Source organism: Cibotium barometz, chromosome 3 (assembly GCF_041138505.1).
Source record: "Cibotium barometz isolate CiBa-2024 chromosome 3, ASM4113850v1, whole genome shotgun sequence".
Lineage (NCBI taxonomy): Eukaryota > Viridiplantae > Streptophyta > Polypodiopsida > Cyatheales > Cibotiaceae > Cibotium > Cibotium barometz.
In genome coordinates this window covers 50,247,437-50,260,916 of record NC_141048.1, presented here as the reverse complement: position 1 = coordinate 50,260,916, position 13,480 = coordinate 50,247,437, and the positions used below count along the sequence as shown (strand labels likewise).

The window sequence follows — 13,480 nt, the reverse complement described above, 5'->3', positions numbered from 1 at the left end:
ATTTAGAAGCTCATAAATTATATATTTACTTATAAAAATGAAGCATATAGAATGATAGTGATCAAAGAAATACATGTATGCTCAAAGTCAATTTCATCCTTGTTAGATAATATAGTGATAATATTATCATACAAAGGATCCTTCACCGTATCAAGAAGGTGTGTAACCAATTGAGTTCGAGGAATAGGATCCCCTGCAGAGCAGAAAGTTGATTCATAATACCTTTGAATGATTCAATGTGACTAGACATGGATGTACTTGCCCTTGAATTGAAGCTTGCCCAGAAGGTTACGGAGATACAGAATCTTTGTAACAGTTTTCTTCTCAAACATAGTGATAAGATAGTCCCATATAGCATATGATGTGGATAACGGATAAACATCTAGCATGAGTGAATCGTTAAGAGTAGAAAGTATATACCGATGAGTAGCCTTATCACGACGAATCCAGTGTGCATGATCAATTTTTCACTGGTTAAAAATAGGACCTTCGGTAATAATAACATCATTCTCTGAAGTGGATCAATAGATTGAGGAGGGCATGCAAGAATACCAAGAGCAATATCTACCAATTTGTCTCCTTCCAAAATTAATAGCATCTTGTATTTCCAACCAGGAAATCCTTGCCCTTGGAAAAGAGGAACAGAACGTTGCCCAGAAGGAAAACCGTTATCAAGTATGGTGTTTGCCATGTTGGGTTGTGAGAACACGTACAAGATAAGTTCACAGACCATGTACGAGATATGAGAAACATATCCAAAAATAGGCATGCACCAGACAATAAGCATAAAGTGAGAAGCGAGTATCCTTGTAGGCAGATATAGTAGCTTCCTTTAGAAACATTTTTCAATAGGCTTTCAAGGAAAGTGGAGCTTCAACAAGTAGTTGAGATTTAGTACTTAAAGAGGCATAATCTTGAGAGAGCGAGGTAAGATTTCAATGACAAGTTGCATTCCATTCTTTCTTCTCTATGAATGAGTAGAGTTTTACATAGGTATAAAGGAGGCTCAAACATAGGTTTACTTGACTAAAGTGTATATTCTACATTTGAATTTCTTGATTCAAAATCTGTGGAAAAATTTGTCTCTTTACATTCTAATCCTCCATGACATATATGTTTGGGAGGTCGATGTGACTTATGAAACTCCTTCTACATCTACATAAGTTTTAACAAATTTGTCAAATTTTCAAGACGTACTCACTACCTTCATCACTTCTCAAGACTTTGAACTTATAATTACATTAGTTTTCTATAAAATTTTTAAATTCAACAAACTTCTTAGAAGCTTAACTTTTATGTTTAATGGATTAGATCCATAACGTCCTTGTGCAATCATGAATTGAGGTGATATAATAATGAGATCCACCAATGCTTGGCATTTTTTTTTTGTTGGATCCCATATCTTTTTAAGCCTTAACTAATGAGAAAAAGTGTAGCCTTAATACTTCATTTAATTTCCAACAAACATGGACTGATAATGTTGGACAAGTCCTAATCTTTGAAGTTAGCTGGTCCTTCTACCTTCATACATTTGTATGACCCAATATCTTATGCCATTGCTCAAACTTTGGTAGACTATTGTTCTTTACATAAGAGCACACTTTGTGCTATAAAATAACATCCAAAACAAATATTATACCATCTTTGTTAGCTTTGCCCAAAACCTTACAATTATTGTTGTGCTCTTACAGCGTGCATTCATATGAATTGAGAATAACCTCTGAATTTCATTCCTCAATCTCACCGACTGACACAATATTTTAAATTATACTTGGAACATATACACTCCACAAGAATGAATCATATTAGTCTTAAGTCACATATATATAGGCAAGACCTAGAGTGAGTGAGGGCTAGCTATATATAGCTCCAACAGGAAGAAGTAGAAGAATCGAGGGTGACTATCCCCTCGCTCATGTCTTCTTGAATTTTTTTCTTATGAACTAGATAAGTGTGTGACGAAGGTCTAAACCTTGGGGTTAAGCCTAAAAGGGAAATCTAGTCAATGGTTTCAATCACTAAGATTGTTGGCCAATGATGAGATTTAGAAGCTCATAAATCATAGATTTACTTATAAACACCATATTTTTTAACATCTACTCAATCTAAGGTTTCCTTAAAAAGAATATTTTGGAACCTTACTTTTTAATCTTACACTAAATCATTGTAGTTTTAGGTTTAGTTTTATTTACATTGCGATTGAGCAGAGATTACATAGCATATTTCACCTATCCTCTTCCCCCAGACAAAGGAAGAGTGGCTCCAAGATACATGGTACCCTAGTTGCATACAGGCTTTCATCATTGCTTGAGTAGTGCATCCTTTTGGGGGCCACTTCTCCAAGATTTGCTTTCCTATCCACACCTTCACAACTGGTCCAGTCCCCAGGGGGTTTTCTATGAAGGCTACAAAAGTAAAGGAGGGGTGTTTGACTTTTCGGTACCATCTTCTAGTCTTTGGCCCAAATTTTGGGGAGCTTTGCCTTCACTTCATACCTTGGATACCCCTGTGCGAGGAACGTGCCCCGCTCGATTGAGCATGCACGCGAGAATTAGAAGGTCATGTCGCTCAGTCACCGCAAGAGTAGAGTTGTCTCCCTTAGCTATATTGTTAATTGTATTTCTAAGTTTAAGTGGACATGCAAGGTTTATTGGTTTTCCTTGTCTATTGTTCCCACTGCAGCAGCTTTAGCTTTTCTACGGAGGACAACGATAGCAAACATGATTTTATAACTTATATAAAGAATAATATAGCATGTGAATAATAATGACCAGTCTAATGATGTTTGAGAGGCTTTCCCTCTTTTTTGGGGGTTGGTTGAAACGTGGCGCATGCGTATATAAGGAGACCACAAATTCTATTAGACCGGGAATGTACGCACGATGTGCATGTTACTGGGCAAAGGTTGTGTTTGAAGCGGAACTAGAATATTAGTCGGATATCAGTCATGAGACTTCGTGACAAAGTTCGATTGTGCACACCAGTTCATGAGGATCTGCTAGACTTCGGTCTGCCGACGAGATATTTCTCTCTCATACTCATCCAGCCGGGGAGAGCTCTTTCTCCGCTAATCGCTTGCCCTCAGTAGCCGTCGTCCAGTAAGTCCTCAGTACCATACTATTGTATGGTTATATATCTGTATAATTATATTCTAACGCACATATATTGAATTTAGTCCGAAGTCAGTTCGCCACACAAATTATATCGAGAGAACATTTTGTTGGTGGCCATAATATTATATTATATTTATATTTATATAATATTGACAGCAGCACTAGTTGTGTGATGGAATTGGAGGCGTCTCAGGAAAACGGAGGCACTAGTAGTACTGACTAGTCGTAGGCAAGACTAGTAATTGGGAGGTCTGCTGCTAGCGCATTATAAAAGCAAGCAGCGCTGCGCCCCTCTAATACAGCACAGCCAGCCATATCATAATTAAGCCACCCCCTTGGGCTGATCTACACACAGCGAGCGCAGTACTGTCCCAAATTATAGTAGCCTCTTGCCTGCTCTGCTCGTCTCGTCTCCTGCGCTAGCTAGCTCGCCGCAGCCATGCCGATCTCCACCACCAATGGCGCCGCATGCAAAGCCAAATTAGCCAAAGCCCAAGCCGATGGCCCTGCCAGCGTGCTCGCCATGGGCAGCGCCACCCCTCCGCACCTCTTCAAGCAACACGAGTACCCGGACTTCTACTTCAACGTCACCAACAGCAACCACATGACCGACCTCAAGCAAAAGTTCCAGCGCATTTGTAAGCCCCCTCATATATACTAATATATAATTGCAATAATACTGTATAATAATATGCAGGTGAGACGCAACTCCAAGTTAATGTTGCTCTCTCTCTGTACGTACGTACTACTGCAGGTGACAGATCAGGCATCCAGAAGAGGCACATGTACCTGAACGAGGAGATTCTGCGGGCCAACCCGAGCATGTGCGACTTCTGGGGCCAGTCCTTGGATGCGAGGCAAGAGCACATGGTGGAGGAGATACCCAGGCTTGGTGGGGAAGCTGCCCTCAAGGCGTTGGAGGAGTGGGGCCGCCCCAAGTCCTGCATCACCCACCTTGTCTTCTGCTCAACGGGCGGCATGGACTTGCCCGGGGCGGACTGGGCTCTCACCAAGCGTCTGGGTTTGCGCCACAATATCAAGAGGCTGATGCTGTACTCGCAGGGCTGCTTTGGTGGAGGCACGGCCCTCCGCATGGCCACGGAGCTGGCCGAGAACAACAAGGGCGCACGCGTGCTAGTGGTCTGCAGTGAGATCACCGTGGTGACCTTTCGTGGGCCTAATGAGACCCATATCGACAGCCTTGTGGGTCAGGCTTTGTTCAGCGACGGTGCCTCCGCCCTCATCGTCGGCTCCGACCCCATCGCTCACGTGGAGAAGCCCTGGTTTCAGGTTCACTGGACCGGCTCCTACATCTTGCCCGACAGTGATGGTGCCATCCAAGGCCACTGGAAGCAAATCGGCCTCACATTCCACCTCCACAAAACCGTTCCACAGCTTGTCTCTCAGAACCTGCCTGCCGTCTTGCAAGATGCCCTGGATAATGTCCATGATGATGATGGCCATGCCCCTAGCCCCAATGACATCTTTTGGATCACGCACCCAGGTGGCCCCGCCATTCTCAACCAAATGGAGCAGGCACTCAAGCTCAAACCCGAGAAACTCGCAGCCACTAGACAAGTGCTCGCTGAATACGGCAACATGTCCAGCGCTTGTGTTTTCTTCATCATGGAGCAGATGCGGCGCAACTCTTTTGAAAAGAAGCTCGCCACTTCTGGCGAGGGATTCGATTGGGGGGTGCTCGTCAGCTTTGGCCCGGGTGTGACTTGCGAGGCTCTTCTCCTTAAGAGCCTCCCCCTTGCTTAAACTACTCGGCTGGAAATGAAAATATGAGAGGATTTTACCCTAGCAAGATTTAGGCCCAGGCACCTTCATTCATTCTAGTTTTCCTTGAATAAAGATACACCTAGAAAGGCTATGGCATGTGGGCACTCGTAGAGTTGGTTGGGTCTATTGCAAGATGATGATTAGTAGCGTGTGTGGTTCATCTTCTTGGCATTTCTACGTTCTTTCCGGCCCATGATAACATGTCTTCTTCTTGCCAATTTCTACTAAGTCTCTATATGTGTGCCCTCTTATCATATAAGAGACATATTGAATTTCATAATTATAAAATTTCTTGTTTTTAGTATTTATCTCACGGAGATGCTATGAATTTTGTAAAGAAGGATCAATATTATCATGAGAGAGAGAGAGAGAGAGAGAGAGAGAGAGAGAGAGCATGCCATGTCAGGAGCATCAATATAGAATCCATTTTCCTTCGCTAAAGTCATATTATCTAGGTTGACAGGTCCTAAAATCTTGAGCACACGGCAGTGGGCACTCTCTTGCTTTGAACGCTATTCCTTGCCATGCTACATCCTATAGTATTTGTAATAACATGCCCAATCAATTTACACTCCTCTTTCTCTTATTTCTCTTCTTTCTTCTTTTTCTTTACATTCAGAGAGGAAGAAGAACAGAAGATTTTACGTTTCTTCTACCTCGACTTCTCATCAAGAATAAGATAATAAGACATAAAAAGAACAAGAAAATAGAAACTTACCAATGGATAAAGAGATATTGCAAGTCTCTACTGGATAATAAACACACTTAGAACCTTATTTTTGAGAAAATAAAAATAAAGCCTAACAAAAAAGATAGAAGCTTAAGCCCAAAATATAATTTACTTGATGAGATTGTTTCTTATTGTAAATAACTTAAAGTATATAATTGAGAGATGAATGGTGTTGCATAGAGGAATAATTGATACATTTTACAAATTACTAAAGCCATGTTGGAACAAAAATGTATGCTCATTATTGGGCAAAAGCTTGCAATTATGGTGTGTTTGAAGTATGGATGTGACGTTGAAGATATAGAATGATGGAGATCAAGGTGTATAGGTACCAAGAAGAGGGTCACTCATTCAAAGGTTAGCTTATGATACCTTTCTATCTCCACATTACGCTTTTATGGTAGCTATATCATAATGGAATAAACTTGATTTTCTCAGAAGTGCTAAAGAATGGAAAAATATTATAAATGAGAAGATTATTGTGAATTTATTTTATCAAGTACATGCAAGTAGAATGAACTCAAGTAGATTTGGCAAGTCATATGAGTTTTAAAGCGTATATAAACAACTAATTCCTTTGTATACACATACAAGGATTTTTATCAAATAGACCTTCTTTTTGTGGGCATGTCTTTTGATGCTTGCTCAAACACGTGTGCATTCTGGGCTCATTAATCAAGTCATTATCCTCTTCATAATTATCTCTTAATCTCCTCATTAATTATATCCATCACACTATTGTTGCATCAATTTTATGTCTGAGGGTTTAGAGTAAAGTCTTGTGGGTTTTTGGTGGATTTTGTCTTTGAATTCTTTGGAAAGAGCGTGAGAAGCGAGTATCCTTGTCGGCAGATATAGTAGCTTCCTTTAGAATCATTTTTCAATAGGCTTTCAAGGAGACTGGAGCTTCAACAAGTAGTTGAGATTTAGTACTTAAATAGGCATAATCTTGAGAGAGAGAGAGAGAGAGAGAGAGAGAGCCATGCCACTAGCATCAATATAAAATCCAATTGCTTTTGACAAAGTCATGTTATCTAGGTTGAGAGATCCTAAAACCTTGTGCACATGATGGTGGGCACTCTGTTGATTTGAATGATATTCCTTCTTCCCAATCTATGTCTTATATTATTTATAATAACATGCCTACTTAATTTACTCTCCACTTCCTCTACTTTCTTAGTTTTTATTTTCATATGGAGAGGAAAAAGAATAAAAAGATTTCATGTTTCTTCTACTTCGACTTCTCATCAAACATAAGGTAATATGACAAGGAGGGAAGAACATAAGAAGAATAAGAAAAGAGAAACTTATGTTCTTGAATATCTTCGCAAATGCATCCCTCAACTCGACATAGTTAGAAAAATGGTCATCATCAAATTGCATGAGCCAATCCATCAGAATATCTTCAAAGGTGGTAGCAAATTGATCTCTTTTAAGCTCCTTTAAGAGTTCTCGTATTGGCTTATAGACCTTCCATGCCTGCTTAAATGTATTGATGTGGATGTCAGGGTCATTTGACTTTTCACCCTTAAACATCAGGAAGTGATTATTTGTTCAAGTTTTTAGCTATTTTAAACCACACTTTGACCTTTGTGTTTCTTCAAGTCAACACTTCTCTGAGTTTTTAGTGCCACAAATATCCTATTTTATCTAGTTTTCTCAACATTGTATTGAACTGCTTCTCCTCATAAAAACACTCCCAGTTTTGAGTTGTTGATGCCATTATTCTGTGTGCAAGTTGATGATGCCATTGAGACTCTGATTCTAATTCTGAAGTTTCATTGGAGGTGCATTTGTTCTTCTTCTTCAGAGGTGGTCTCATACTTCTTCTTCATCTCCTTTTCCTCCTTCTTCAGAGGTGGTCTCATACTTCTTCTTCATCTCCTTTTCCTCCTTATCAGAGTCACTATGTGACTAAGATTGTGTCTTTGGTTCTTCTTGCCTTTCATTCCTTTTATCAACAAACATGATGGTGTTCTTAATAAAATCTTCCAAGATCTTTGTAGGATTATATTGTTCCATTTTCTTAATGTCCTTCTCTCTCAGGCCATTGGTAGCAATCATCTAAGGTTTTGCACCATTGGTGGGTTTTCCACTTTATGGGCCTTTTCCTTGATTCAATGTCATGGAAAGAGAGAATTTTCATAAGCTAAATTGATATAAAAATGTGACGGTCTCGAATGTAGCCATATCATAATCGTGTAACTCAATCTAAGAAAACATTGAAACTCACTTAATCGTGCTATTTCTACATAGCAATACAATCAAAGCAATCCTCTCAAATAGCAAAATAAGCATGCATGCCATATCCAAGATTCTTATCACATAAGTAAAGAATCATGTAATCTCAAACAAACATTCACATAATATAAATCTCTCTATCAATTAAAGCATCTCATCTCAATCAATCACATGTATGTGTCTATCTCAAGATTCTATCATCATTACGATGCTTGACAACATGGTTACTCACATAATGACCAAAATCCAACCAATCTAGGGCTTTCTCCGATGCTTGTCCACCCAACCTCCACACTGGACATCCCGGCAATCCTGAGTATGCCTCTTTCTGAATCTTGTCCTCTCTGGGTTCTACCACATGGCTTTCAGAGGGCATAAATCTCGTTCTTTGTCTGGCGTTCCCTGTCTCAGGATGGCCGGCATGCATATCAATCATTCATACACATGAATATCAATCATTCATTTCATAAAAAAGCAATCACGAGTCATACTTATCATCTTATACTATCTCTAGTCCATAATCTTTCAAGGCATGCATATTCAAATCAATCAAATCAATCAAAATCAACTTCAAGTATAAAACTAGCTTTTAATTCAAACAGTTTAACTTCTCTTAGTATTTCAAGTCACACGAGAATCTTTATTTTTAACAAAATCAATTATCATGTTCTAACTAGCGCGATCATCTCTAGTCACTACTATAGCTAAGTCTTCACTATGCTTATGCATTCGTCCATCCGGTCTATGCGTTAGTCCATCCGATCAATATAGATAAGATAGTCAATCTTGATGGCAATTTCTAAGGCAAAGCCTGACAACTTGTCTCTTTCGGAAAGTAATACCTTCGAATTTATTTGGAATTAGAGAAAAGTCAAAACTACAAAGTGTTTGGACTTCTAATTCTCTATAAAACATATCTCAGTGATGGTTCTCTAAAAATGAGTTCTAAGGTCTCTTTGAGAGCTGCATTCAAAATGGCCAAAGTTGTGTTTTAAACATAAAACTGTAAAAGACAACCAATGCTGCATTTTGTACTTGAATAACTCAAAAATGAAAGGGATTTGGCTTTCTAGCCTCTCATACACTCTTGTAGAGTTCTTTGCCATCTAAAACTTTTGTCTTTATGTTAAAATCTGATTCTAAACACACGAAAAGATAAATGCTTCACAAAACACTTCCTAATAAAGGCTATACCAAAAATTTAGTCACAAACTAGTCAAATATTCTATCTTCTAATTCTTTACCCCACCAAAACTATTTATTCCATGAGTCTCATAGACCAAGATGATCATGTATAATTAATAAAGTTAAGAATTACTCATCGTTAATCACACCCTATATATCGACTCGGATTCTCTCGTATACACTTATCGATTTATTTATTTCATATCAAAATAATTTGAGGAAAAATAATAAAAAGAGAGTTTGTGTACTTCCCTGATATATTTAAAGAGGTCTTGATTGATTGGGAATCCATGTCTACTCTCAAGAAATTGTGGAAGAGCTGTTTGTAGATTTAGCAAGCCTCTTAGATCTGTTATTAGGGCTACAAACTGCAACAGCTATAACTTCATGCACAGTTATCAGAAACTTGTTGTGTGGGTACTTAAAATTACTAGAACATGTGCATTCTACAACCTAGCGCACGGGCGGAATTGCCAAAATCAGCTTTATGTGAAAGTCAACTCCAAAAATAGGTCACGTTTTACTTTTATTAAAAATTTCTTCTCACACATCTCTTTATCTAGATTAAAATTACCTTCTTTTACATATTTTTATCTTGTGAAAAATAATATTTTATGACATGACCTGGCTCATAATAGTAGTGATAAATGCATTGGGCCTTTGATTTCAGAAATTTAAAAAACAACTCTTATATCTTGATATGCATAGCATGTACCTCATTCTATTGTTGAAATTTTGAAGGTCCCCTTTTCTATCGCATTCTAAAAATCTACTCTTACTTGTTGAACATTTGAAGCTCACCTTGCCTCTTAAATTCTAAAAAGCTTACTTGTGATCCTCAGAGCCGTGTCCTTTATTTCCTTTTCCTCTAGAACTTTTAAAGAAGTGATTGCATTCTGACCATACTAATTATTATAAGACTTTGATGTACCTCCAAGGATGTGTTCTTCTCGGATAGTCTTTAAAATGAGATCCTTAAAAGTAGGAAATGTTGAGGGAGAGAGACGAGACAAGAGACACCACATACGCTCCATAAGAATGATACATATTAGTCACAAGTCACAAATATATAGGCAAGACCTAGAGTGAGTTAGGGCTAGCTATATATAGCTCCAACACCCCCACTCAAATAAAGGTCTCTAGCTGCGAGTAAAAAAACCCTTGGGAGCACAAGGAAAAAACCCGAGCTCCTACATATAAATGTACAATGCCACCTTAAAGTCCATGTGCAATGTGCTTCTATATACAAAGTACAAAGAATAAATGTGCATGATGTGAAGTAATGTGTGAAGTGTCCTAAAGTCTATAGGCTATGTACAAGTCTACACAAAATTGACATGACATGAGATGTGCTAATCTCCAAAAAGAGAGGCCGCTGCAACTTCAAGTTCTGATCACAAAAGTGTAAACCGAGCTTCATGGAGTCCTTTGGTGAGAATGCAATCATTTGATCAGCTGGAAAATGTTCTACCATTATTGCTCCTTTCCTTACTTCATGTGGAACATAGTGATAATGAACTGCAATATGCTTGGACTTACTATGTTGCACGTAGTCCTTGGCTAGACTAATAGCACTTAAGTCGTCACATCTAAGAGGAGTGCTTGAGGAAGGAGAATGACCAATATCAGCAAGCAATTGTCGAAACCAGACCAATTCACAAGCTACTAAAGATGCAACTACATATTCAAACTCTGTAGTAGAAACTGCAATACAGCGTTGTTCCTTGCTAGCCCAAGATACCAAACAGCCACCATTGATAAAGAAGCAATTACCACTGGTGGATCGCATGGACAAGTTAGAGCTTGCCCAATCAGCATCTGAATAACCCAAAAGATTAAGAGAAGTTGTTGAAGACATGTCTTCTTGATGGCGGCGATAAGTCCGAAATCTCCAGTGCCCTTCAAGTACTTCAAAACACGTCTAGCTTGAGACCAATGTCTTGTAGATGGAGAGAACAAGTATTGTCCTAATAGATTTGCTGCAAACAGAATATCAGGACGAGTGCTCATGCCCATAAATTGAAGACAATCAACAAGATTAGCATAGGGTTGATTTAAAGCTAATGATTCAGCCTCAATATTTGCAGAACTACTCCTAGTAGAGCTTGCAAGACAAGGAGTGTTTGTTGCCGAATGTGCAGTAGCCAATCCAAACTTTTGAACAATATCTTGGAAAAACTTTGTTTGACGAAGAAGCAAAATACCATTGTGACGATACCTTTGAACTTGAATACCAAGGCATGAATGGATGTCACCAAGATCCACCATATCAAAGGCTGAGGATAAAACCTTTTTTACTTGTTGCATGAAAGATAGATTATTAGACACAAGTATAGTATCATCAACATAAAGGGCCAGTATCACAAAATGGTTATCCACATTGCGCTTGATATGAAGATTAGGATCAGAGAAGCAAGAAACAAACCCGTGAGATGTGAGAAATTGATCAAGCTTGATGTACCATGATCGTGAAGCTTGTTTTAGTCCATACAAAGCACGATGGAGTTCGCATACAAGATGTTCCTTTTCGGGAATTATAAATCCTTCAGGTTGCTCCATATATATTTCCTCCTTTAAGTCTCCATTAAGAAAAAGCCGTCTTAACATCCATTTGATGTATTTCCAAATCAAACTTAGTTGCAAAAGCTACTAGTACTCGAATGCTTGTACTACGAACTACGGGTGAAAAAGTGTCATGATAGTCAATCCCTGCAATTTGTAAGTATCCCTTTGCAACAAAACGAGCTTTGAATTTATCAAACGATCCATCTGCCTTTGTTTTAGTCTTGTAAACCCACTTACATTTGATAGGAGTACGATCAGAAGGTAGATTGGTAGGAACCCATCTACCTTTCGAGATCAAAGACTCATATTCAGCTTCCATGGCTTCCTTCCATTGTTCCTTTTGTGGAGAGGACATAGCTTCTGCATAAGTTGAAGGATCTTCACCATAAATAGCCAATACGTGATTAAAGGTTTCAAGATCATCATCATATACATGATTTGCACCATGCTCAAGTTCAATAGGAAGATCAACATAGATATCAAGATCTGCAGCAGTCTCCTTTCAAAACTGTAGGATGAATATCAATAGACTTGTCTCCAATATCCATAGACTTGTCTCCAATATCCATCAAAAGAGTGTTGTCATCATGCAAATCATTGTCCAAAAGTAGAAAAGGAAATGAAGTGAGTAATGTTTTTGTATCATCAGCATCATCTGTGCACCATAAACCTCCCATCAATTGCTCATTGAATATAGCATCTTGACTAACAATTGCCTTTTGAGAACTTGGATCGTAAAACTTGTAAGCCTTTGAGTTGTCAGAATAACCAATAAAAATAACCTTCAAACCTGAAGGTTCTAGCTTGTGTCGTGTCTCTTTTGGGACATGAATATAAACAATATAAGAGATTACCATGTGGAGGAGCAACCGCAATAGTGGTGCATCCTTTTTGATGCGACACTTTGTATTATCAAATCCAACAAATAGACCAAGATCCACAAGCCGCACAACAAAAAGTAAGTTTCTTTGTAAATCAAGAACATGTAAAACTCCTCGCATTATTTTGGTTGAGGAAGAAGTTCCCAAATACAATTCGCCAATACCAATTACTTGGCAAGTTATATTATTAGCAAGATAAACCACTTTCTTGATAGGCATTGGATGATAATTGTGTAACCATTGCAATTGATATGTCATGTTGCCAGTAGCACTAGAATCAACAATAAAGAGAGAACAATCACGAACATGTAGTACCTTTTCTGGAGAGATATTATATATAATGAACCAAATTAGCCTCTTGATGAATGTTGTCCTAATCATGAGGATTTTGTAGACTAGCATAAGCTTGATTTCGAGCTTCATCACATAAGCTTGATTTCGAGCTTCATCACATAATGCCTCTTGAAGCATCGATTGGATGAATGCCTTGTGCTCCCACAATATTCACAGGCTACAGAAGAGAAAGAACGCCTTGATAAACGAGGTTGCTTATTTGTAATACCATGTTCTTCATCGTACTCTCATGCCCAACATTCAGATACCAAGTGACCAGTTTTGTCACAATAAGAACAATGCTTTTGAGGAAATCTCAAACGAGAAGAATTACCTCCTCTTTGGAAGCCACGAGATGTAAATTGGGAGGAGGAAGAAGGGCGTTGCGGAAATGGACGTCTCCGGACAGCAAAAGCTGTCTCTGATTCTGTGTACTCTTGGGCAATCATGATCCTTTCATGAGTTACCGACGTCTGATGATCATGATGTTGAGAATATGCAATCAAAGAAATACATGTATGCTCAAAGTCAATTTCATCCTTGTTCGATAATATAGTGATAATATTATCATACAAAGGATCCTTCACCGTATCAAGAAGGTGTGTAACCAATTGAGTTCGAGGAATAGGATCCCCTGTAGCAGAAAG

General features: G+C 38.6%; 1 pseudogene; it reads left to right on the top strand.

Annotated features, from left to right (window-relative positions):
- The first annotated feature begins 3,552 nt into the window (after nucleotides 1-3,552).
- LOC147640207 (chalcone synthase pseudogene) lies at nucleotides 3,553-4,877 on the top strand (annotated as a pseudogene).
- The last annotated feature ends 8,603 nt before the right edge of the window (nucleotides 4,878-13,480 follow it).